This window comes from Nicotiana tomentosiformis, chromosome 12 (assembly GCF_000390325.3).
Source record: "Nicotiana tomentosiformis chromosome 12, ASM39032v3, whole genome shotgun sequence".
NCBI lineage: Eukaryota > Viridiplantae > Streptophyta > Magnoliopsida > Solanales > Solanaceae > Nicotiana > Nicotiana tomentosiformis.
Window position 1 is genome coordinate 129,116,292 of NC_090823.1, and position 27,670 is coordinate 129,143,961.

Here is a 27,670-nt window from a genome sequence, read left to right on the forward strand (position 1 = left end):
ATGAAAAATGACATTTTTATTTTATTTTCGGAAGAAAGAAAGGGACATGGTTAATGCATTTTAGCAACTTAGGATTAATATATATCCAAATTCAGGAATTAATTATTGAACTATAGTATATCATATTTTTTTTTCATTTGTCAAGTCACATATGAGCTAACTTTTAACACATGTCATGCATTTATTGTTTAGTGTAATTATTGATTGCGGCTAACATAAAGTTACATTCATTTTGTTCTATTTTCTTGGTCCTATATTAATTTTTCCAAATCTAATTTCTTATGTTACAAATGCATAAAAAAATGTGGTTCCACATTTTGTCACGACCTAATTTTTCCTCCGTTGGGTATTGTGATGGCACCTAGTTTTAGGGACTAGGTAAGTCAAACAATAATTAAAATAATAATATTATTTAATTAGAATCTCTTAAAATCCCCAAAATCGATAGTACAAGTCATAAGCTCTACAGAGTGTTTGCTAGAAAATTTCTAAATACAACTGTCCAGAAATAAGTATAAACAGTGCAAAACAAAAACTGGAAGGTGACTCCGAAGCCTGTGAATGTAGCGACAGGTTTACCTTGAGTCTCCACAGCAACAGTCCACACAGCTAGCTAACGAACAAGTACCTGGATCTGCACAAAAATATGCAGAAGAGTAGCATGAACACACCACAACGGTGCCCAGTAAGTATCAAGACTAACCTCGGTAGAGTAGTGACGAGGAACAGTCAAGACACCCACTGGTCTAATAAACCGAACAGATATAAGTATATGAATAACAAAAGTATGATGTCTACATAAAGACTATGCAATATGGCTCATAATACAGTGATGGCATTAAAGTAAGAAACAACAAATATCAGCGGAATATCATGAAAATGATGCAGACAAAGTGAATGGAACACAACCTAAATCCGGAATCACGAATACAACAAGGACAATAATAACTCAGTAATTACAACCGCTTTTACATCAGGTTTTAGTCAACAACTCCACGAGGTATTGAACCTCGGATAATTTACAATCTCACGGCTCTCAATACCTGAACCCTAACACTTGGCAATCTATGCCCTCATAACACCTCATAACCACACTGACGACTCACGTGCCAATAGAACCATTCTCACATAAAAGGCAAGTAAACAAGGGTGAGCATCTATGCTCAACAATATCAAGAACACCTCTTATCCGATAAGAGTGCTTAACTACGTGTATGCTTGTGCAAGTGTCCTAACATAGTCCATGCCAGCAAATAAGCATAAGGAAGAAGAAGAACGGACAACAAGTAGTTTATTTTTTCACAGCTTTCACAAGATCAAGCTCACACAGGTACGTATACCACTACACAAATATCAACAACAAGAATGCCCCAGGCCATAAATTATCACAAATCAATCCCTAACACAGTCCACCTTGTCTCACCACGTGTGCAATAGTAACATAATTGCCTGCCTTGTCTCGCCACACGTGCATAATAATGTTCCCACCTTGTCTCGCCACATGCGCAACCCCACACACACATACACACACACACACACACACACACATATATATATATATATATATATATATATATATATATATATATATATATATATCCCACCTTGTCACGCCGCATGTGCAAAATCAATAGTAACAATAGCACGACAGAAACCTCGTGCAATCCCATAACAACAACCGCACGACAGACACCTCGTGCATCATAATAATAACAGCCACACGGCAGAAACCTCGTGCATCACCACAACAAATACGACAACAACAATGGCAATAATACAAAGTACGACAAGTAAATCAACTCAAGAACTTTTAAAATCACAGAAAAATGTGGGACCAAATCACAAAGAATAACCACAGTAAATAATGCTAGGCGTAAAGAGAACAATTCAACAAAGGAAAACTAATGTGTATCAACGATCCCACAATATATATTTCAACAACAGGAAAACTAACACGAGTCAAATAATTCCAAATAAAATAAGTCGACTAAGATATAGGATATCTAAAACTTCTTTTAAGGTTGATAAATTACTAAGAATTTTCAACAATTTAATTAAGGATAAGCAGTGAAAAGATAATCATAACCTCAATTAAGACTAAATAAATTATAAGATGACATAATAATAATTTTAAATAAAAATAAGCAGTTATGAAAAGGTAGCATGACAATAGAGGAGGTAAAAAAAATCTTCAGTTAAGTCAAATAAGAGTCCAATAGGCAATAAGAGTGAATCCTGAAAGCAATTAATTCTAATTAAATCATGTAGAGGTGAAACTAGTAAATAGGAACTTAATCATATCAAGAACAACTTCATACTCAGTGAATATAAGGACCTAAGAATCCTAAAAGGCTAAATTTTTATAAATAAGTCCGAGCACGCACTCGTCACCTCGCATGCATGGACTACAAATCAACATAGAAGACTTAAATCCTAAGGGGAAAATTCCCAACACAAGGTTAGGCCAGATACTTACCTCGAACCAAGCTCAAGCAGTCCGTAAGAATGTCCTTTCCTCAATTATCCGACTCCGAATGACCCATATCTAGCCAAACACAATTGCATAACATGAATACAACAATAATAAACTTATCTAATCAATGAAATCAATATTTAATAAAAATTTTGAAATTCACCCTAAAAAGTCGACCCGGGCCCACGTCTCGAAATCGGGTAAAAGTCATAAAATACGAACACCCATTCACTCGCAAGTTCACTCGTACCAAAATTATCCAAATCCGGTGTCTAAATCCCAATCAAAACTCAAAACTCTTAGTTGAAGAACTTCTTCCCATTTTTTCCTAAATTTTCAATCCAAACCCGAAACTAAATGGAGAAAATAACTATGGATTAATGAAAAACAACCAAAAATGAGTTAGGAATCATTACCCCAAAGTTTTCTCTGAAAAACCCTCGAAAAATCGCCAAATTCCGAGCTCTCAAGTTCAAAAATGAAGAATGAAACCAAACCCTCGGATTTCTCTTTTCTGCCCAGGCGTGATCGCACCTGCGCATAAATAGCCGCATCTGCGTGATCGCAGGTGCGCATGTCCAACCGCACCTGCGCTTCCTCTCGCTTCTGCGCGCCAAAAATTCGCTTCTGCGGAGCCGCTGATGCGCACAATTTCTCCGCACCAGCGGAGACTGTCAAGTCCAGCTCTTCTCGCACCTGCGCCTCAATCTTCGCATCTGCGGGCATCACAGATGCGGAATTTTCCTCGCACCTGTGACCCCTGGCACTCCTCCATTTTCAGCTTCTGCGCTTGCCTCTCCGCACGTGCGCTCTCGCACCTGCGGTCTCTTCTTCGCAGGTGCGAAAATACCAGAAGCCTGAAGACTTAGCAGTAACACAAATCAAACTTTTAATCCGTTAAGCACCCGAAACTCACCCGAGGCCTCTGGGACCTCAACCAAACATATCAACCAATCCTAATACACCATACGAACTTAGTCGAGCCTTAAAGTCACATCAAACAACGTCGAAACCACGAATCGCACCATGAATCGAACTTTTAAATTTCAAATCTTTCAACTTCTAAAACTCATGCCGAAACCTATCAAATCAACCCGAAATGACGTCAAATTATGCAGGCAAGTCCCAAATAATATAACGGAGTTGTTCCAACTCTCGGAATCACATTCCGACCCCGATATCAAAAAGTCCACTTCCGGTCCAAATCTCCAAAAATTTGACTTTCGCTATTTCAAGCCTAAATCAGCTACAGACCTCAGATTTACAGTCCGGACATGCTCCTAAGTCCAAAATCACCCAACGGAGCTAATGGAACTGACGGAACTCCATTCCGGAGTCGTCTTCACATAGTTCCAATTACGGTCAAAATCCTAAGACTTAAGCTTCCGTTTTAGGGACTAAGTGTCCCAAATTACTCTGAATCATCCGGTAACTGAATTCAACCACGCACGCAAGTCAATATACATAATATGAAACTGCTTAGGGCCTTATGCCGCCGGACATGACTTAAATTCTCAAAACGACCGACCGAGTCGTTACCCATTTAAAAAGGTCCAAATATATTTCTATTTTGCTTCCCCCATTAAATCTGACCAATTTTTTCACAGTGAAAATCTGTTAGTACTGGAGGGGACATGTTTGAGATGAAAAATAAAAGTGAGAACTCGAGGCATATATAAGACAAATCGCAAATATTAGTGGCATATTTTGGCCTTTTCACCTCTACGTATATAAGTGGAAATAGCATGGGCTAACCAATTTTCGGATTGATAATTGAAAAATAGCCAGCGTTTGCAAAATTATTAAAAAATAATCACTATTTTAACTGAAACACGAAAAGTTCTACCATAATATGCTTGATTATGGAGCTCATGCGTATAAACTTCCAGCATATTATGTTAAAACTCCAGCACATTATAAAATTCCAGCACATTATGTTGGAATCTCATATGTATAAAATTGGAATTCCACCGTATTATGCTTGAATTTTTTTGAATTTTTAAGAGTGTTTTCGTTTAAATTTTATCTTTACATAAAAAAGTGGCTAAATTTCGATTACTTTTCAAACCGCGAATAATTTTCAATTACGCTATTTTTTCCCCATATATAGCCCGCCTCTTAGACTTTACACCTTAACAGCAACTCTAAAGTTGCCTCCCATTCTTTTGTTCTAAGAAATATCAAGAACAATTATCGGCCATTTCTCGAAGCTCGAAAAACTCAGAAAAAATTTAAAAACTACGTATAAGAAAAGACAAATTACAGAGAGTTTCTTGTATATTGATAGAGTGGTAGGTTCAAAATGGAGCCAACAAATTCAAGTAATTTTCGACCTAGTAGTTTGAGAGCAAGTAGTATGAGGGGAAGTTTAAGGTTAAACAACAATTCTATATGGAGAAATAATAGTGTTTTTAATCGTTCAACAAGAGATGAAGATGATGAAGAAGCTCTTAAATGGGCAGCACTTGAAAAACTCCCAACATTTGATCGTTTAAAAAAAGGTCTCTTATTTGGATCACAAGGTGCAGCTGCTGAAATTGATATAAATGATCTTGGATTTCAAGAAAGAAAGAACTTGCTTGAAAGGCTTGTGGAAGTTGCATATGAAAGATTGTTAGGATAGGAAATCCGGATAGTACGGAATTTAGCCAAAAAACGATATAATGACAATAACAAAGATAATGAGAGTTGATAACAACGGCAATTAAAGTATATAAAGAAGATACAAATTTAACGTGGTTCGGTCAAAGTGACCTACGTCCACAAGCGGAGAGGAGCAATTTCACTATACGAATAAGAGTACAAAAGAGAGTACAAAATTAGAGTAAATATTCTAATTAATCCCAAATACCCTAAGAGAATAACCTCACAAGATCACTTCAAAGAAAGGGTTCATATAAGTGCTTCCCAACACTAGGGGCGGTCCCATATATATCAAAAAAATATCAAATGAACCCGGTTCGTTGGAAAAATATACTGTGTATACATGTAATTATGATCTGAAACAGAATGAATACAAATATTATTTTATTAATGAACCCACTTGACATAACAAACCTTTGCGGTGTAATGGTCAAGTGGCTTCAAAAGCTCCTGGTGGTTCACAGTTTGAGTCTACGTTACAGCACTCTATCTCTTATTTCTGACAATTATTGGTTATATTTGTATGTTTGTATTTTTGGAATGATCAATAGCTTTTAAGTTTAAGTTGATTGTTTCAATATGAAATTATTTATTTGCTCTAGTATTAAATTTTTCTGGTACTTATAGCTCTCTTTAATTATTTGTATTAATTTAGTTTAGTTAATACTCTTTCTTTTGATTATTTTTTATTTGTAAATAACATCATTGTTTCTATAAACGAGAAAAATATTTAAATTTGTTTATATATATTTTAAAGTTTAATATACTTTTTAATATGTTAAAGATTTTTTTTTAAAAATAAGTAGATAATTTATTCTAAAATTAAATTTAAATAGAATTTGTAATACTTTTATTTTAAAAAACTTGCTCAACTAATAAAGCAAAAAACAAAACTTAAATTTGATGACTTCATTTTGCTGTAGTGAATAAAAAAGAATAAAAATATAATTGAGCAAATCTCGCTTATTATAATTGATATTGTTTCTATTATTGATGTTGTATTTAATGAACCCGCTTGTATAAAATCCTGGATCCGCCACTGCCCAACACATAACTCTCATACAAAATACTCTTAATAAAGGAGGAAAGGAAGAAACAAGAAATGAAGACTCAAGTCTTGTTGGTGTGTCTAAAATGAACTAATGACCTTCCCTTTTATAGGAAAAAAAGTCTTGGTCTCTTAGGTGTAAAAGAAGAGATACAACTTGTGCAAATGATGTCCACCACACAATGCAATATTTTTGGGTCCCAAAGAATATTGCCAACAAACTCTACACTTTGCAAAGATGCTTATGTGATATGGACTCCATTAGCCAAAATATTGGCCATATTACAAATCTCCACATTAGCCTAATTTTTGATGATGTAGTAAATTTGCTCCACCTTCTCCGCAAAAGCCCCAATGGGCATATGTCAAAATTTTAAGGCTATCAAAATCAGACATGTTGTCTGATACCGAAACTGTAGTAGGGCCTATAACAGTGGAGCCCAATAAAGTATACAACGAACCAGATCTGTGTGCTTTCCTGACCACAAGAGCACCTTGAAATATTTTTAGAACTCCACCTTCACCAGTGAATTTGCACCCAAAGGATTCTAAAGTGCCCAAAGAGATGGGATTTTTCTTCAACTCAGGAACATATCTAACATCAGTGAGAGTTCTCACCACACCATCGTGCATTCTGATTCGAATTGTACCTTTGCCAATAACGTTACAAGTAACATTGTTACCCAGTTGGACAACTCCACTTGCAACTGAATCATATGTAGAAAACAAGTCTCTGCTAGGATACATATGATATGAACAACCGGAATCTAAATCCACTCATTGTCTGATCTGAAACTAGTTTCAGTTGCTAAAAATATAGTTCCCTCAATCTCATTAGTTGCTACACTAGCTTCGGCGGTGTCAGTATTTTTGTGCCTCATTTTTTTTTCTTTATGCTTTTCTTTATTTTTCAGTTTATAGCATTCAAAGATAATGTGACATTTCTTATGACAATAGCGACACTCTAAATTATTGTATCTGGATATGGAGTCGGATTTGCCCTTAACAAACAAGCCAACTTCCGCTTGAGTTCCACTAGCTTCCCCAGTAATATCACTATCTATCTGTTCTTTTGATTTTAAGATAGATTTAATATCCTTATAAGAGATATTATCCTTTGCATAAAGTATAGTATCTCTTATATGCTTAAAAGATGGGGGTAGAGAACAAAGCAGTAACTCGACTTGATCCTCATCTTTAATTTCAGCATCTATATTACTCAAATCCATAAGAATGGAATCAAAGGTGTCAAGATGAGAGAGAATAGAGGTACCTTCACCCATACGAATTGTATAAAGCTTCTACTTCAGGTAAAGTCTATTTTTCACCGTCCTCTTCATATATAAGGTTTTTAATTTTTTCACATGCCTTTGGCTGTGGTTTCTACAGAAACTTCACGTAAAACCTCATTTGAGAGATTTAAAATGATACATGATTTTACCTTTTTATCTATGATGGCAAACTCCTCTCCCGTCATTTTATCCGCTTTCTTCTCCTTTCCTTGCAACGCCAAGTCTAAGCCATCATGAATTAGGATAGCTTCCATCTTTAATTGCCACATTCCGAAGTTTGCACTTCGGTCAAATTTCTCAACATAGGTCTTTGTTAGAGTTATTTTGGCTATTGAAACTAACCCGGTAAGATCCGGTTCTGATACCAATTTGTTAGGATCAGAAACCCGGGTAGTGCAGAATTTAGCCAAACAATGGTATAATGACAATAACAAAGACAATAAAAGTTGATAACAACGACAATTAAAGCATATAAAGAAGCCATAAATTTAATATGGTTCGCTCAAAGTGACCTACGTCTACAAGCGGAGAGGAACAATTTCACTATACGAATAAGAGTACAAAAGAGAGTACAAAATTAGAGTAAATACTCTAATTAATCCCAAATACCCTAAGGGAATAACCTCACAAGATCACTCCAAAGAAAGGGTTCACACAAGTGCTTCCCAACACTTACCTCTCATACAAAATACTCTTAATAAAGGAGAAAAGGAAGAAACAAGAAATGAAGACTCAAGTCTTGTTGGTGTATCTAAAATGAACTAATGGTCTTCCCTTTTATAGGCAAAAAAGTCTTGGTCTCTTAGGTGTAAAATAAGAAATACAACTTGTGCAAATGATGTCCACCACACAATGCAATATTTTGGGTCCCAAAGAATATTGCCAACAAAGTCTACACTTTGTAAAGATGCTTATACTTATGTGATATGGACCCCATTAGCCAAAATATTAGCCATATTACAAAGATAATGAGAAGTTCTTATTAAAACTCAAGGAAAGAACTGACTGGTAAATAAAAGGTTCCTTTTGTATCTTCGTGTGTCGGGATGAGCTTTGAGTTCAGTTAAACCTATTGCTTTTGACTCGAACTATATATCATATATAAAAGACGTTTTTGTCGTTTACACATAATAAGATCATACTCAAACTGTGCTCAAACTTTACATGTTTTTTTTGGTTGTATGTTGTTTAAGTATCTTGGACAATCCTCCCGAGCTAACTTTTGTGGTTCAGTTAGGTTAAAGGTCATTTTAAACATAGTATCAACGTTAGGCCCTTGAAGAGGAGCCTTGACGTAACTAGTAAAGTTGCTGCCATGCGACCAGGAGGTTACAAGTTCGAGCTGTGGAAACAGACTCTTATAGTAAGGCTGCGTGCACTAGACCCTTATGGTCCGGCCCTTTCTCGGACCCCGCGCATAGTTAGAGCTTAGTGCACCAAGCTTCCCTTTCTGTCAATGTTAGGCCCATGGATCACTATTATTGTATCCGTGTTATGTTATCCACACTCCGATTGTTCAGCCTTGGGCATGTGGGGGAGTGTTATTAAGTCTCACATTGGTTGAGGGAATGAGTTGTGGTCTCCTTATGTTGTCTTGAGCAATCCTCCTCTCATAAGCTCGATTTTGGGGTTGAGTTAGGCTCAACGTCCGTAACATTTATTCACAATCCATGAGTAGTATTTAATTATTTATACTTTTAACAGTTTAAGGGTTTGGCTTTTTTTTTTCCTTCTTACAGAGTTGGGATTGATTTGCCATCAATAGAAGTAAGATATGAGCATCTAAATATTGTAGCAGATGCATATGTAGGAAGTAGAACTTTTCCTACATTTACTAACTTCATCACTAATTTTATTGAGGTAAAAATCCAAAGAATATCTTGATTTTTTCAATTTTGAATCTCCTTTTAATTAAAAGGGTATTTGTAACTTCTTCTTCTTCTTTCTATTTTTTTTCCATAGGCAATGTGGAACTCTCTTCATATCCTACCAAATCTAAAGAGGAACTCACTATTCTAAATGATGTGAGTGGTATCATTAAGCCTTGTAGATTGACTTTGCTTTTAGGACCTCAGGTTCTAGTAAAACTACACTTTTATTAGCTTTGGCCGGAAAGCTTGACCCTTCCCTTAAGGTAAGACTATTAGTTGTACATATCAAATAGATTTAAGTTATATATACAATCTCTATTTTAAAAGGCGTTTCTGGGGCGAACTCCGGGGCGTGGCGTACCAAAAATACCCCGGGGCGATGGTGTGGGGCGAAAGTCTCAAGAGACGTACACCCCGCAATTTGGGGCGTACGCCCCGGCGTTCGGGGCGTACATCCGGGCGTTCGGGGCGCGTTTTTTTAGTAAGGAGTAAGCTCCAGACACTTTTTCAAATTAAAATAAAATTTGTTGAATTAGTCCTTCATATAATACCCAAATTCTCAAAAGTCAGTTTGGTAATTACTCAAAAGGTTTAAAAAGGAACTCAAAAGTATTAAATTTAAAAGTAAAGACCTTTTTTATTGATTTAAGCCCTAATTCATGATTTTTCCAATTTTTTATCTTGTCCGCTAGTCTGCTAATATCTCCCAAAAGCAACGAATATTTAATTTTTTTTTTACAAATACAAAGATAACTACATTTTTCTTCATAGCAGCAAATTCAAAGTTCAAAGTGCAGGTTAATCATCCTTTTTGTTCCTCCATATAGAAAACTTTATTCTTTTAGACTCAAATTACTTGTGCTTGTAAGTAACATATAATAGATTATTTTGATTAGTTTTTTGTGGGGATGGAGCACACATATATATAGTTTTCTTCAATTTTTATGCAATTTTATCTCTTTTATAAATATTAACTGTCATTATATTATTTTATAAAATATTAAAAATTAAATACCTATGGGGCTTACGCCTCGGGACTTACGCCCCGCTGAGGCATATGTAAAACGTCCCTACTTACGCCCACGCCTTTTAAAACACTGGTGACAATGTAAAGATTTGTTACTTATTCTTCGATTTTCAGTATTATCTGTTGTTCCTAGGGATGTTCATGGTTTGGTTTGGATCGGTTTTTTCCTAAAAAGAAACTAAATCAAGTAAGTCGGTTATTCAAATATTGGAACCAAACCAAACCAGTTAATTTGGTATCAATAGTGATGAATAATTTAAGTACTCAATTAAAAATTAATTATTTTTAACATGAAATAAATTCTTGTACTTAGCTAAAAAATACTACCAATCAAACTAGAATGTAAAGACAAATAATTAGAATATTATAATAGCAAAGAACTAGACTAAACATACAAACGACTAATATATATATATATATATATATATATAGGTGTAATAATAAATTTTATAGCTATTTCTATAGTAGGTTTGGTTTCATTTTTTTCGGTTACTTTTTGATTAAAATCAAACCCAAACCAAATTTAATTGGTTTTTAAAATTCAAAACCAAAACCAAACCAAACCTAAAAAGTATCGATTTTTTTGGTCGGTTTAATTCAATTTTTCGAGTTTTTATGAACACCCCTAGTTGATCCCCTTGCTTTGGTTATGTTACCGCTTTATTATTCTTTTGTTAATATTATTGTCTTTAGTATTTTCAACATGATCTCTTCATTATTGTTCTCTTGTTGAAACCTGTTGAAAATATTTTTCTTGAACTGAGGGTCTTTCGGAAATAACCTCTCTACCTCCACAAGGTAGGAATAAGGTCTGCATATACTTTACCCTCCCTAGACCTCATACTATGGTATCACAATGGGTATGTTTTTGTTGTAATGATTTGTTACACTACCTATGTAGTTCAATTTGTGATAGTAGATTAGTTACCGGTTTTATTAAGTTCTCATTTAATGCTTATTAAAGAGATTTATGTGTAACTACCTTATAAATAACATAATTGTTTAAGTAATTTTTTAACCGTCAATATATAGAACTTAAACTCCAAAACAAACATATGTAAATTAAATAATGAAATGGTTCTAAAAGTTAGAAGCAGCTAAAGTTTTCTGTTCTTTTTATTTTTATTTTTATTTTTATTTTGTGTGGAAATCAGGTTACTGGGAAGGTAACCTACAATGGACATGAAATGAATGAATTTGTGCCACAAAGAACTGCTGCTTATATTAGTCAGTTTGATTTGCACATTGGAGAAATGACTTTGAGAGAAACCTTAGAATTCTCTGCCAGATGCCAGGGAGTTGGCTCTCGTTATGGTTAGCATTTGTTCAGATTTTTTCTTCAATAAAAAAATCATTTTATGTTGAAATTAACTAACATAGATTTATTGGTTCTTGAATTCTTTTTGTAGAGATGTTGGCTGAACTGGCAAGAAGAGAGAAAGCAGCTAATATCAACCCAGATCCTGATATTGATATCTTCGTGAAGGTAAGAGTAGTAGGGAACCATATGCATGTTTACAGCGCGGGGTCCGTGGAAGGGCTGCATTTCTGCAAGAGGCTATTTTCACGGCTCGAACCCGTAACATCCTGGTCACATGACAGCAACTTTACTAGTTACGCCAAGATTCCCCTTCATGTTTACATGTTAATATATAAGCTATTTCCCAATAACAACAAGTAAATTGAACCAAGTAAGAAAATTTGCTTTGCTCAAGGGAATTGTTTTATGACCTTCATTGTTTGGTGATAATGTAGGCGGCAGCAACAAAGGGACAAGAAGCCAATTTTGTTACAGATTATGTTCTTAAGGTAACTGTTTATTCGAAAAATCAGATAACGTTAAATTTAGATGCGGTTCTAAGGGTATGCAAATTCCTTTGATACAAAATGACAATACATGTATTTTTGCTATAAAGTGGGAATAATGAACAGGAAGACTGAATGAGTTAAAGAAAACAAGCACAATAAAATCTCCATGTCTCTTTCCGCCCTATCTATTGCAGTCTATCTCCCTTTTTATAGTAGAGGGTCACTGCTTTATCTATAACAACATAATAAAATAATACATATAGTGGATGACCCATGATGGTTTGTCTCTGCCTTGATTCCCACCAAGATTCTCTCCCTCGGTGCGGTTGTAACGGCTCTTGTCTGCGAGCTTAGCACTGGCTCGAGCTCGGTGTTAGATCGAACCCCCAGTCTTGGTTCGAGCTCGATTCTGCCTTGGGGCATTGATATTCGGGGCCTGTGTCGATCGGTGTTGCCCCGTAGTCCGATTCGGACACGGGCTCGATAACGATATCGAGTTTTGCCGTCGATTTGTCTTATAGTTCGAAGCTCGACGCCCTTACTTCGGAATTCGTCCGAGCTTGTCGTGTGGATACCCTTCGATTGAAACGTCATTGTCTCGACCAGTCTTTATGACTGAGAACCGGTTTTGACCGTACACAGATAGTCCCCTCGTTTCTCGGAAAGGATGTGGCGAGGAACGATATGATTTCCCTGCGACTCGATCAAGTTTATGCTGACGTTTCTATCAACCCCGACCATGACATATGTAATACTCGATCATCTTATGCGTCTTTATAGTCCCCGACTTTAGCGAGGATACCCGAGTTTTTTCTTCCCTTGTGGGAATTGCCAGTTACCTTTGGTCCTTGGTGACCGGAGAAGATCAATCAGTGATGAATGTGGAGGGGCTTCCTGTCTTTTCAACGAGGCCCAACATGCTTTGAATCGGGTAACTTCTGATGGCGTTTTCGCCACTTCTTTTACACAGAGTTGTAGGTAATTCTAATGTTTCTCCTTTTGTTTGCAGGCTTCGATGTTGCATCAAGAGGCTTTTCTCCGAATCAGGGAGGAGCATGATGCCGAGGTTCGGAGCCTCACTGAGAAAAGTGACTCGTAATGGTCGAGTGAGTGATTGTTCGAACTCGAAATAAAGATAGCCCGTAGGCTTGGCAATCGAGCGAATGATTCGAACTCGATGCAATATTGCCCGTAGGCATAATGGTCGAGTGAGTGATTGCTCGAACTTGAAATAAAGGTAGCCCGCAGGCTTGGCAGTCGAGCGAATGATTCGAACTCGATGCAATGTAGCCCATAGGCTTAATGGTCGAGTGAGTGATTGCTCGAATTCGAAATAAAGGTAGCCCGTAGGCTTGGCAATCGAACGAATGATTCAAACTCGATGCAATGTAGCCCGTAGGCGTAATGGTCAATTGAGTGATTGCTCGAACTCGAAATAAAGGTAGCCCGTAGGATTGGCAATCGAGCGAATGATTCGAACTCGATGCAATGTAGCCCGTAGGCTTAATGGTCGAGTGAGTGATTGCTCGAACTCGAAATAAAGGTAGCCCGTAGGCTTGGCAGTCGAGTGAATGATTCAAACTCGATGCAATGTAGCCCGTAGGCGTAATAGTCGAGGTAGCCCATAGGCTTAATGGTCGAGTGAGTGATTACCCAAACTCGAAATAAAGGTAGCCCGTAGGCTTGGCAATCGAGCGAATGATTCAAACTCGATACAATGTAGCCCGTAGGTGTAATGGTCGAGTGAGTGATTGCACGAACTCGAAATAAAGGTAGCCCGTAGGCTTGGCAGTCGAGCGAATGATTCAAACTCGATGCAATGTAGCCGGTAGGCATAATAGTCGAAGTAGCCCGTGGGCTTAATGCTCGAGTGGGTGATTGCTCGAACTCGAAATAAAGGTAGCCCGTAGGCTTGGCAATCGAGCGAATGATTCGAACTCGATCCTGTTTGCATAATAAATCTTGAACATAGAATATCGGTAAAGAAGAGAGCTTTCTTTGCAGGTCTTTATACATGGGTTCATGTTTTGCATCAGGGCTCGGGCCAACTATATAAGCATGGTTCGTTTTGACCGTTTGGCCCTTACAACGTTTCCCGTTGAGACATTGTATGTCATGAAATAACGAAGTAACTTCCTTTTCACCGAACTTGATAATCGTTACAGATGCGTTCAATGATAAAGCCCCCCTGTGTACGAGATTGATTTTAACGAGGCCTCGGATACTCAGCAGTAGTATCGTTTCCACTATATGGCTGGTATCGATCTCTGGTCGACTTTTGCTTTTTCGTAATGGACCTAGAAGTCAACTGGTCATCTTCGACTCTTATTTTGGATTGATATCGATTGTGCACATCGGTCCAAGCAATAGCTGGGTACTCGATCAGATTTTGCTTCAGCCGCCGTGAAGCCCTCGAGCTCCGCTCATTTAGACCTTGAGTGAAAGCTTGAACAACCCAATCATCTGTGACTGGTGGCAGATCCATTCGTTCCATTTGAAAACGAGCTACGAACTCCCTTAGCATCTCGTTATCCTTTTGTATTATCTTGAACAGGTCTGACTTTCTGGTTTCGACCTTTATGGCTCCGGCATGAGTTTTTATGAAGCAATCTGCAAGCATAGCAAAAGAATCAATGGAGTTAGATGATAAATTATGATACCATATCATTGCCTCATTTGACAGGGTTTCACCGAATGTTTTTAATAATACAGATTCGATCTCATCATCTTCCAAATCATTGCCCTTGATGGCACACGTGTAAGAAGTGACGTGCTCGTTAGGGTCGGTCGTTCCGTTATATTTGGGTATTTCGGGCATACGGAATTTTTTGGGGATTGGTTTTGGGGCTGCACTCGAGGAAAAAGGCTTTTGAATGAATTTTTTCGAATCTAGCCCTTTTATCATTGGTGGAGCCCCCGGGATCTGGTTGACCCTGGAATTATATGTTTCTACTTTTTTATCGTTGGCTTTGACTCGTTTTGTGAGTTCCTCGAGCAATTTAGTAATTTCGGGAGTAGTCCCCGATTCTTACTCATTTGGCTTCTCTATGGCTGGTTCCGTTCTGTGGGTGACTTCTCGTAGCGGATTGGGATCCGGCCTGCTTTGCACCTGAGTTTGGCTCTGCAACTGAGCTATCGCTATTTGTTGGGCTTGTAACATCTTGAAAATCATCCGTAAGCTGACTCCGATCTCCTCCTCGTTATGGGTGTCTCGAGCTACGGATCGAGTACCGCCCTGAATGCTTCTTTCCGGTTCGGAATGCTGATTCGCCTCTAGAGCTATTTGTGAATTGACATCCAATGATACTTCGGCTCGAATTTCGGGTGCTTCGATTCGAGCCTCAGCGCCTTCATCGAGTGGCCTTCCGGCCCCGGACGCCAAGTTGTTGGTTTCATCGTGAAGGCCGGCTTCGTGGTCGATAGGTGAAGCCATTGCTGATTTGAAGTTGCAAACTGGCGTGTACTTTAGGTTTATATCAAACGATCACTGTTACCCTTAGCCCCACGGTGGGCGCCAAACTGTTTATCCAAAAAATCGGATAACGTTAAATTTAGATGCGGTTCTAAGGGTATGCAAATTCCTTTGATACAAAATGACAATACAGGTATTTTTGCTATAAAGTGGGAATAATGAACAGGAAGACTGAATGAGTTAAAGAAAACAAGCACAATGAAATCTCCATGTCTCTTTCCGCTCTGTCTATTACAGTCTATCTCCCTTTTTATAGTAGAGAGTCACTGCTTTATCTATAACAAAATAATAAAATAATACATATAGTGGATGACCCATGATGGTTTGTCTCTGCCTTGATTCCCGCCAAGATTCTCTCCCTCGGTGCGGTTGTAACGGCTCTTGTCTACGAGCTTAGCACTGGCTCGAGCTCGGTGTTAGATCGAATCCCCAGTCTTGGTTCGAGCTCGATTCTGCCTTGGGGCATCGATATTAGGGGCTTGTGTCGATCGGTGTTGCCCCGTAGTCCGATTCGGACACGGGCTCGATAACGATATTGAGTTTTGCCGTCGATTTGTCTTATAGTTCGAAGCTCGACACCCCTACTTCGGAATTCGTCCGAGCTTGTCGTGTGAATACCCTTCGATTGAAACGTCATTGTCTCGACCAGTCTTTATGACTGAGAACCGGTTTTGACCGTACACAGTAACATTACATATGTCAAAAAAATTCTACAAATTTTCGAGAATGAAAAGCCAGCGGAATTTTATAACTAAGTGTTTTGTGTATTTTGTCACCAGCTATTGGTGCTGGATATTTGTGCAGATAGTATGGTAGGAGATGAAATGATAAGGGGTATCTCAGGAGGACAAAAGAAGCGTGTGACGACAGGTGAAATGTTTGTTGGACCGTCAAAGGCACTTTTCATGGATGAAATCTCTACTGGATTGGATAGTTCCACGACTTATTCCATTGTGAATTCTCTAAGACAATCTGTGGAAATCTTGAATGGAACTGCTTTGATATCTTTCATGCATCCAGCACCCGAGACCTACAACTTGTCCTACAACTTGTTTGATGATATTATTCTGTTATCAGATGGGCAAATTGTTTATCAGGGTCCTCGAGAAGACGTCCTTGGCTTCTTTGAGTCTATGGGTTTCAAATTCCATGATAGAAAAGGCGTGGCCGACTTCTTGCAAGAAGTATATATTTCTTATAATAAGTTCCAACTGTTAAAGTTGACAAGCATTGATGTACTTCTATTTTGTAATGGCTTTGAATTTCTTGCAGGTGACATCGAAGAAGGATCAACAACAATATTGGGTGAGACGGATGAGCCTTACAGGTTTATCACTTCAAAAGAATTTGCTGAGGCATATCGCGCATTCCATGTTGGAAGGAAATTAGAAGATGAGCTTTCAGTGGTCGTTTGGTAGGGTGTATAAGAATAGTGCGGAATAAGGTGTATTAATAACTGTCACGACCCAAAATCTCACATGTCGTGATGACGCCTATCTCAGTACTAGGCAAGCCAAAAATCTCAATAAACTACCATTTCTTTTGAATTTGAAAACAAAATAATTAAGTTTAGCGGAAGAAATCTCAAAAAAAATTCCAAATATATCACTCCCAAAATTCGGTGTCACTGAGTACATGAGCATCTAAATGAATACAAAGTCTGACTGATAAACATCACTGTCTGAAGTATAGAACAATACAATAACAGGAAGGGAATCAAGTGTACGGTCGTCAAGCAGCTACCTTGATACTCTCCAACAGAAATAACTCTGAATTCTAGCAGTCGTCGTATTCGGGAGCACCTGAATCCGCACACGAGGTGCAGAGTGTAGTATGAGTAACTCAATAAGTAACAAGACTAACCTCTAGGCTGAAAGAAATAATGAGCTCCGTAGATACAGTCCAGTAAAAATAATGGTACAAAAATGTAGGCATGCTTTCAAGTTCAACAGTTAAACTGAGTACAAGTGAAATAGATCAATACTGCATGATATGAGGCATATGACATCTCAATAGAAAGACCTCATGTAAATACTGGTCACAAATTATCCGGTCACTCGGTACTGTTTATGGCCAATCCAGCCCAGGGGTGTTCCAACCCGTATATAAGTACACATCGACTGACAGTTAGTCACTCAGTACCGTATAAGGCCAATCCAGCCCTAAGATAATTTATCCCTAAATATAAATAATACGGACAAGATCCATGTCCAGATAACTCATTACAATACAAATAAGTAAGGCAAGTCCATGCCCTGGGAAAAATTCATCCCAAATATATATATAAGCAGTAAGTAAGGCAAGTCCATGCCCTGGGAAGACCATCCCGAATATCGATGATCATCTACGCTCACTAGGGGTGTGTACAGACTCTGGAGGAGCTCCTTCAGCCCAAGCGCAATATAAAGCCAATATGGCCTACTGCAGGCGGGCAGTCCCGATCCGTATAATAATAAAGCCTATAAGGTCTGCTGCAGGCGGGCAGTCCCGATCCATAAAATAGTAAAGCCAATAAGGCATGTTGCAGGCGGGCAGCCCCGATCCATAAAATAGTAATGTATAAAGCCATTCTGGCCTGCTGCATTGTGCAACTCAATCCCATAAATATTCTCACAATGGACAATCATTACTGAGTATGAAATGTATATTTAAAACAATTAATTCAACAGTATCACGACCCCATGTGTCCAACAATATCGGCACATAGCCTAAACATGATCTTTATTACTAGCTTCAGCTTAATTCCTTTAACACGTGCCACATGTTTAGATGATAAAATGATTCTTTAATTTTTACTACTTCACAGGATTTATTCAAGACACACTTTCTGTGGTGCACGTCTACATGTTCGTCACCTATCGTGTGTGTCACCTATAAACAATTCATATCATACCAAATTCGAGGATTCATACCCTTAGAACCAAGTTTAGAAGTGTTACTTACCTCAAACCATGTAATTCTTTACTCCGTTATGCCTTTGCCTCGTGAATTGGCCTCCAAACGCCTCGAATCTAGCCACAAATAATTTATTTTTGTTAATAAAATTTATTGGAATTAATTCCATGAGAAAATACTAATTTTCCATAAAAATCCTTAATTTAGCTAAAAAATCGCCTGTGGGGCCCACGTCTCAGAAACCGACAAAAATTACAAAATCCGACAACCCATTCAATTACGAGTTCAATTATACTAATTTCACTCAAATTCGACTCTGAATCGGTGTTCAAATCTCGAAAATTTATTTTATGAAATTTCTACAATCTTCCCCAAATTTTCACCTCAAAGTACTAATCACATGATGAAATCATTGATATATTCATGTATATTAACCAAATCCGAGTTAGAATCACTTACCCCGATAAATTTCTTGAAAAACTCACGAAAAATCGTCTCTAACTGAGCTCCCAAAGTCCAAAAATGAAATAATAACCTAAACCTCGGATATATAGTGCACCTCTCGGATTCTCAATATGCTGACCGCGCATTTCCACCGCCCCCGCGAATGCCTCACCGCGGTCCGCGGAATTCCCACCGCAACCCCGAACGTTTGGTGGCTGTACTGCCAAACTTTAGTATTTTGGCCATAACTTTCTCTACAGATGTCCAAATGATGACTTCTTTACCTTTCTGGAAACTAGACACGAAGGGCTACAACTTTCGTTTTTGAATCATCTCCCAACTTCTTTGTTTTGTGCCGAAACATATCAAATCAATCCGGAATGAATTCAAATTTTGCACACAAGTCATAAATGACTTAATGGAGCTATTCCCATTTCCGGAATCGAAATCCGGCCTCGTTATCAAAAATTCACCCTTTGGTCAGACTTTTTCAAAATCTAATATTTTTTAACTTTCGCCAAAATGTGTCGAATTGCCCTACGGACTTCCATATCCAAATCTGAACATACGCCTAAGTCCGAAATCATCATACGAAGCTATTGCAATCATCAGAATTAAATTCTGAGGTCGTTAACACATAAGTTAATATCCGGTCAACTATTTCAAATTAAACTTCCAACCTGAAAATTCATTCTTCCAAGCTAACTCCGAAATACCTTAAAACCAAACCAACAATTCACACAAGTCATAATACCTCGTAGGAAATTATTTAATACTTCAAATAGTTGAAATGAGCGTAAATGTTCAAAACGAGCGGTCGGGTCGTTACAGTAATGCATTGATTAGTAATGCATGGGTTAATAATGCAAGTATTAGTTAAGCAGATATTATTTCTTATCTATTGTTTGATGTGGTGTATTAAAATTATAATGCATTGCATAATTTTTAAGAAAAATAGTTGTTTATAAAAATGCCCTCCATATTCTCAAGTTTTAAGGGACTTTAAGGATAATTTTGTCTTTAACCAACTTAATGCATGCATTAGTAGCCTAGGCATTACTAATGACATAATTTTCTATGCATTACTTATACATAGGATAATACCAAGTATGAGTATTAGTTATACACAAGTCAAAAGAACGTAACATGTAAAGTATTAATAATGCATAGAGCTAATTGTCACGGGCCCATTTTCTTACATTGGGTAGCGGCACCTGCTCGCCCGTGCGGCACCCGCAGTTCCCTTCGCTGTGGGCCAGCCTTCCTATCCGTCCCAGGATTTCCCAAGCACGATCCTGTGCCTGTGGGTTGGGGGTTCGCCCCAACCTGTGCCGCCCGTAAGATGCCTAGGCCCTTGGCCATAGGCATGTCGTGGCGCTCGATCTTAGGATCACAATCCATGCGCGCCCTGGGGACTGGCTTAGGACATGCCTTGTCCTTAGCCCAAGACTGAGCATCGCTCCCACGTGCACAGCCCAATCCTCAAGCTTACACTCGTCTAGTGCATCCGCGACTAGATCGTGCCTCGCCCGAGTAAGGCAACCTTTAGTCCTTGGCCATTGTCATGCGCCTCTTTCGTGCCATGCCCATACATAGCCCTCTTTCAGCACGCTTCCCTTCCGAAGTAGTGCAGTGTCGCCCACACCTGCACCTTTAGGCTAACGGACCCTTGCTTGCATGGCTGAACCAAAGCCATGCTCACAAGTCGACACATGATGCCCCTATGACAGGTGCGTCAAGTATTCAATCGGCGTGGAGGTCTCTTTCCAACACTCGGCAGCCCGCGGGGCTGGCCGTTCCACAATAGCAGCCTCCACTGCCCTCTTGATGCCCAACGCAGGCCCTAAGGCGTTGCGCAGCCCATACGAGTTCCCAAACTCGCATGGATACCTTTGACACTCCCTTGAGTCATCTAGGCAGGCCCTTGGGGTTCGCCCCCAAGGCAGCTCGTTCTATACGGCTCGGTGGCAGCACGTATGGGGGAGGCAGGTCGGAGCTTTCATCACCTATACCCCCTTATATATGCTTAAAATTAAAAAGCCCAAGTTGCCCGAGTAGACTGCTCTACGTCAGACCATCAGAAGGCTCCTTTCTCACCAGTTCTTGGCCGAAATTACAACCCCAAATTCTGGGTTGTAACATCCTCCCACACTCATAATGTCATCGCCCCGATGACACATCATGGCTTAAGACATCCCGGAGTCTGCCCCCTCAGGTATGCCCATTCAAGCTCCCTTTGTCCTGTGGGTTGGACTTCCTCGAAGTCCTTTCTCAAAAGGAGTCGTGCCCCATGCACTGCTCCTCCCAAGTATCTTCCAAGCGTGCCTCTGCACTTCACCTCCATTCGGTGTTCACTTGGAAAGTGCCTCCGCACTTGCACCCTCTGGTGTCTAACTTTGTGATTGACCCACACTAGTCAAATCACACCATGACCCTCACGGCCTTCATGTCCGTCTGAAGCTTTCCTTCACAGGTTAGCACATCAATGTGCTATTTTGACGTCGCTCCCGTAGCTGTCCGCTTCCGTAGCCTCAAGATGCCCTCTTTGGCATAGCTCCCGCAGCCTTTCGCTCGCGTAGCCCTTAGATGCCTTTGGCATGGCTCCCGTAGCCTTTCGCTCCCGTAGCATTAAGACGCCATCTTTGACGCGGCCGTAGTAGCTCCTTCGCTCACTTGACCTTCAAACGCCTCTAGCATAGCTCACGTAGCATTCTGCTCCCGCAGCTCTCTTTGCCCCCTACCTTGAAGTTGTGTTCGCTTCCAGACCCACGACTTCGCCCTTATGCCTCTTGCATAGGCGGGATCCTCCCACACTCAATGTGGAGGATACATTTTAGCACTGTCGTCTCACTTGGCATTTGGCCAGCTCTTGAGACGACCCTCGGTGAGTACTACATTCCCAAAGTCATAGCGTCGCTGCCTTTCCGGACAAAGTTCTTTGTTTTCCGTCCGTCACTTCCTCAGCAAATAGCCAATGCTCCCGGTAGTACTTCAATACTCGCCCTATAGACAGGTACTCTCCTGGTCCTGCTAGCACGGCTTCCCGGTTCGGTGTGCCATGCACTTGGACACTCTCGGTCCCCGATCATTCGACATACCCCTTTCCAGAATGATGACACCGTCTAAACTTGGGAACTCGTCCCATTCCGCTTGCTTCGCTATACCTTCAAATTCTTTTCCTCACCTTGGCAATGCCCTCAGGCAACCCAAAGTCTTTTCCCGAAGGAAAGACACTCAGCTTGATGCGTTGCATGCATCCTTGGCAAGATCTCCGCTATGATCATGCCGAAGTTTATAGTCCATGGCCTACTCTTTCGTAATATGGTTGCACGACCTGGCAAACATGGCATTCTCTTGGCCATCCGACTCATCGGCATATCACCTCATTCAGTAGCACCTTAGACTGACGAAAGACAATGGAATCACCCATTTCCTTCGTCGACCATTAGTATCTGGTTCTCGATCTTTGTTGGCATATGAACATCAATCTCTGCTTTGACGTGATCTCGGCACTGACATCCAAAATGCACTCGCCATATCCACCCTTTGCCTTGACGTTGTGCCATGGCACAGTATGGCCTTAATCAGCTCTGATACCAAGTGTCACGGGCCCATTTTCTTACATTGGGTAGCGGCACCTGCTCGCCCGTGCGGCGCCCGCAGTTCCCCTCGCTGCGGGCCAGCCTTCCTATCCGTCCCAGGATTTCCCAAGCACGATCCTGTGCCTGTGGGTTGGGGGTTCGCCCCAACCTGTGCCACCCGTAAGATGCCTAGGCCCTTGGCCATAGGCATGTCGTGGCGCTCGATCTTAGGATCACAATCCATGCGCGCCCTGGGGACTGGCTTAGGACATGCCTTGTCCTTAGCCCAAGACTGAGCATCGCTCCCGCGTGCACAGCCCAATCCTCAAGCTTACACTCGTCTAGTGCATCCGCGACTAGCTCGTGCCTCGCCCGAGTAAGGCAACCTTTAGTCCTTGGCCATTGTCATGCGCCTCTTTCGTGCCATGCCCATACATAGCCCTCTTGCAGCACGCTTCCATTCCGAAGTAGTGCAGTGTCGCCCACACCTGCACCTTTAGGCCAACGGACCCTTGCTTGCATGGCTGAACCAAAGCCATGCTCACAAGTCGACACATGATGCCCCTATGACAGGTGCGTCAAGTATCCAATCGGCGTGGAGGTCTCTTTCCAACACTCGGCAGCCCGCGGGGCTGGCCGTTCCACAATAGCAGCCTCCACTGCCCTCTTGATGTCCAACGCAGGCCCTAAGGCGTTGCGCAGCCCATACGAGTTCCCAAACTCGCATGGATACCTTTGACACTCCCTTGAGTCATCTAGGCAGGCCCTTGGGGTTTGCCCCCAAGGCAGCTCGTTCTATACGGCTCGGTGGCAGCACGTATGGGGGAGGCAGGTCGGAGCTTTCATCACCTATACCCCCCTTATATATGCTTAAAATTAAAAAGCCCAAGTTGCCCGAGTAGACTGCTCTACATCAGACCATCAGAAGACTCCTTTCTCACCAGTTCTTGGCCGAAATTACAACACCAAATTCTGGGTTGTAACATAATGCTTGTATTATGTTTTCTAATTCCTCCTGCCAAATCACCCCTCAGCCTCATGTGACAAGAGCAAAAGCCATCCTGCTGCTTTGACAACTCAAAAGTACGGTATAGGGAAGAAACAACTCTTAAAGGTCTGTACTGAAAGAGAACTCTTGTTAATGAAGAGGAACTCATTTGTTTACGTCTTCAGGTTCACACAGGTGACTAATGAGTCTTTTAAAAAATTTAAATTTTCGAGTCTCTGTCACATCAGAAATAGAGCCTTGGCGTAACTGATAAAGTTACTGACATGTGACCAGGGGTCACGGGTTCGAGGTGTGGAAACAACCTCTCGCAAGGCAAGACTGCATACAATAGATTTTTGTGGTCTGGCCCTTTCCGGCCCGCACATAGTGGGAGTTTAGTACACTGAGGTGTTCTTTTCTTCTCTGTCACATCATATTTGCTTATAAGTACTAATGCCCTTTCGTTTGATATGTTTTCAGCTTTTATTAATTGCACTCACGACGATGAGACTATTTTTCCGAACTGAGATGCCCCGGGATGACTCTATTGTCGTTATAATTTTATTTAATGGAATGTTGGAGATCGCGTTGACAATTCTAAAACTTCCTGTCTTCTACAAGCAAAGGGACCTTATCTTTTTCCCTTCATTGGCTTATGCAATTCCCTCTTGGATACTCAAAATCCCTATAACATTTATTGAAGTTAGTCTTTGGGTGTTCCTCACTTACTATGTCATTGGATTTGATCCGAACCCGGGAAGGTATGGCAAGAAAGAGATGATGCAGAATGATGGTCTGGTTACCTTCAGCAATTTCCTTTTTCCCATGATAATTTATCAGGATTCTGATTTTACAGATTGTTCAAACATTTCTTGCTACTCGTAATAGTAAACCAGATGGCATCAGGATTGTTCCGCTTCATTGGGGCAGCAGGAAGGACCATGGGAGTTGCTAATACATTTGGAACATTTGCTCTGATTATACTATTTACATTGGGTGGATTTGTCCTTTCACGAGGTATATTTGGTCATTTATATGTTTTGCAGAAGCTCGTCTTGCTTAAACCGACGAGTGTTAATTGTCTACTTCTAATGTTGTAGATGACGTGAAGAAATGGTGGATATGGGGTTACTGGTCTTCACCAATGATGTATTCTCTGAATGCAATTTTTGTGAATGAATTTGATGGGAAACAGTGGAAACATGTAAGTTTCTTTATCTAATGCAACCTGCAAATAATTACTAATTCTTCTTGAGCGAATGCTCGAGCTCACTCTAATTTAAACAGATTGCACCAAATGGAACTGAGTCACTTGGAGCTGCAGTTGTAAGATCTCGAGGCTACTTCCCAGATGCATCGTGGTACTGGATAGGTATTAGGGCGCTTACTGGATTCACAATCATATTTAACATGTGCTACAGTATTGCACTCGCTTTTCTCAACCGTGAGTATCTCCATTTATTTTTCCCTAAAGGAAAAAAAAATTTAAATGTTTAGTATGAATATCTACAGCATTTGGTAAGCCACAAGCTATGATACCAGAAGACAATGAAGATGCCAATGAGAAAGAGGATTCCAGTAGTGAGGGTCAGAAAAAGAAAAAGGGAATGGGTCTTCCATTTGAACCGCATTCCATCACCTTTGATGAAGTTATATACTCTGTGGACATGCCTCAGGTAACTAGCCAAGAATTATTATTAATCAGCAACCGGTGATGCTAATCCCCGATCTCAACGAATATGTTACCGAACTTCCAATGATACGCACAGGAAATGAAAGATCAGGGTGCCACTGAAGATAGATTGGTACTTCTGAAGGGTGTAAGTGGAGCTTTTAGGCCCGGTGTTTTGGCAGCTTTTATTCCTAATGAAGCGAGGAGGACGAGATATATGTTGGTCCGTTGGGTCGCCATTCTTGCCATTTGATCAAATACTTTGAGATAAGTTGTCTAAGTGAACAAGTGCTTTCCGTTTTTGAGCTTTATATAATCAAATACTACACTAAGTTTTCTTGTATTCAGTCAATGCCTGGGGTAAGTAAAATAAAAGATGGCTATAATCCAGCAACTTGGATGTTAGAAGTCACAGCCTTGGCTCAGGAATGATATTAGGGGTTGAATTTGCTGATTTATACAAGAAATCGGACCTTTACAGAAGGAACAAAGCGTTGATAAACGAACTAAGTATCCCTCGCCCTGGTTCCAAAGACTTGCATTTTGATAGCCAATACTCACAGCCATTCTGGACCCAATGTATGGCCTGCCTTTGGAAGCAACACTGGTCCTACTGGCGTAATCCTGCTTATACTGCAGTCAGATTTCTTTTTACAACCTTCATTGCTCTGATCTTCGGGTCAATGTTCTGGGATCTTGGTACTAAAGTGTAAGTCCAAACATATGCCATAAAACAGGTATATAAAAAAGGGCAGCCCGGTGCACTAAGCTCCTGCTATGTGCGGGGTCCGAGAAAGAGCCGGACCACAAGGGTGTATTGTACGTAGCCTTACCTTGCATTTCTGCAAGAGGCTGTTTCCACGACTTGAACCCGTGACCTCCTGGTCACATGGCAGCAACTTTACCAGTTACGCCAAGGCTCCCCTTTCCATAAAACAAGTATATAATCTGGAAATTACTTTTAGTTCTTAACGCTAGAAGTCTACTCATATTTTCTGGTTACAGGGGTAAGAGGCCTATTGTAGCAGTTGAGCGTACAGTATTTTACAGGGAAAGAGCTACTGGGATGTATTCTGCCATACCCTATGCCTTTGGACAGGTCAGCGTACGGTTCAACTTCTTATAAACCAATTTCATGTTAAAAGAAGTCTACATTACCTATAAAAGTTTTTCTATCTTGTAGGTTTTCATTGAAATCCCTTATGTCTTTGCACAAACTGTTTCCTATAGTGTCATTGTGTATGCTATGGTTGGATTTGAATGGACAGCGGCCAAGTTCTTTTGGTACTTGTTCGTCATGTATTTCACCCTATTGTACTACACCTTCTATGGTATGATGACCATTGCTGTTACCCCAAATCAAAATATTGGTCAAATCGCCGCCTTTTTATTCCATGTCATATGGAATCTTTTCTCAGGATTCATCATTCCAAGACATGTAAGTTCTTGAAAAACCTTCATTTTTGCTCTCAAGAACACTGAAAATTTTGATTTAGAGCTTTGAAAATGAAATGCTTCCGTTGTTTTTCTTCATTAAAAAACAGCGTATGCCCATATGGTGGAGATGGTACTATTGGGCTAATCCTGTTGCGTGGACTTTGTATGGTTTGGTTGTATCACAATTCGGGGACCTCCAAAATAAACTTAGTGATGATCAAACAGTGGAACAATTCTTGAGAAGTTACTTCGGGTTCAAGCATGATTTTCTTGGAGTAGTTGCAGGTATGACTGTTGCATATGCTGTTGTTTTTGCCTTCACATTTGCTTTTGGTATTAAGGCATTCAATTTCCAGAAAAGATAGAAGAGTTTACCTGCTGAAGATTTAAGAGTAAGATTGGAGAAGAGTTGATTATGAAACTACTAGCTAGTATATATAGGCCATAACATGAAGAAGTATATGTTCTGTTGTTTATTTTTTCTTGAATCCCAAGTTTTTGTGTAAGAGCTAATAAGTTATAAGTGTTGAATGAAAATATAGTGGCAAATTTGTTCCATATATAGTTGGCTTGACCCTTTACCTTGCCATCTTCTTACTATATCTTATTTATTTACTGAAATTTGAGCACTTTGCCCCTTTTCCACACTAAATTCATCACAATTTGGAGATCTACTGGTGTGGCTAGCAGATATCTTGTGGAATTAGTTGAGGTGCGCACAAACTGGCCCAGACACCACGATTATATAAAAAAAAGTGGCTAGGTTTGAAACGTTGTCACCACCGCTCGTGAAATGGAGAAGAAACGGTCAGTATAAGGAATTTTTTTCGAGCTCAAGTACTGGCGAGAGATTGGTTGTAAAAGTCTTGTATATAGGTTGTAGCTTGAACAACTGTTTACTTTCTCCATTCAAATAATATTTGGTGTTTCATTTTGTTAACTTTTAGTAAAACATTGAATAAAAATAGTAATTTGCATCATAGCAAGGTTGAATACAACAATTAGAAAAAAACATGGT

The 27,670-nt window shown here is 39.9% G+C and overlaps 1 pseudogene; it reads left to right on the forward strand.

The window, feature by feature from the left end:
- The first annotated feature begins 4,775 nt into the window (after positions 1 to 4,775).
- On the forward strand, positions 4,776 to 27,587 carry LOC104102645 (pleiotropic drug resistance protein 1-like; annotated as a pseudogene).
- Positions 27,588 to 27,670: the final 83 nt, after the last annotated feature.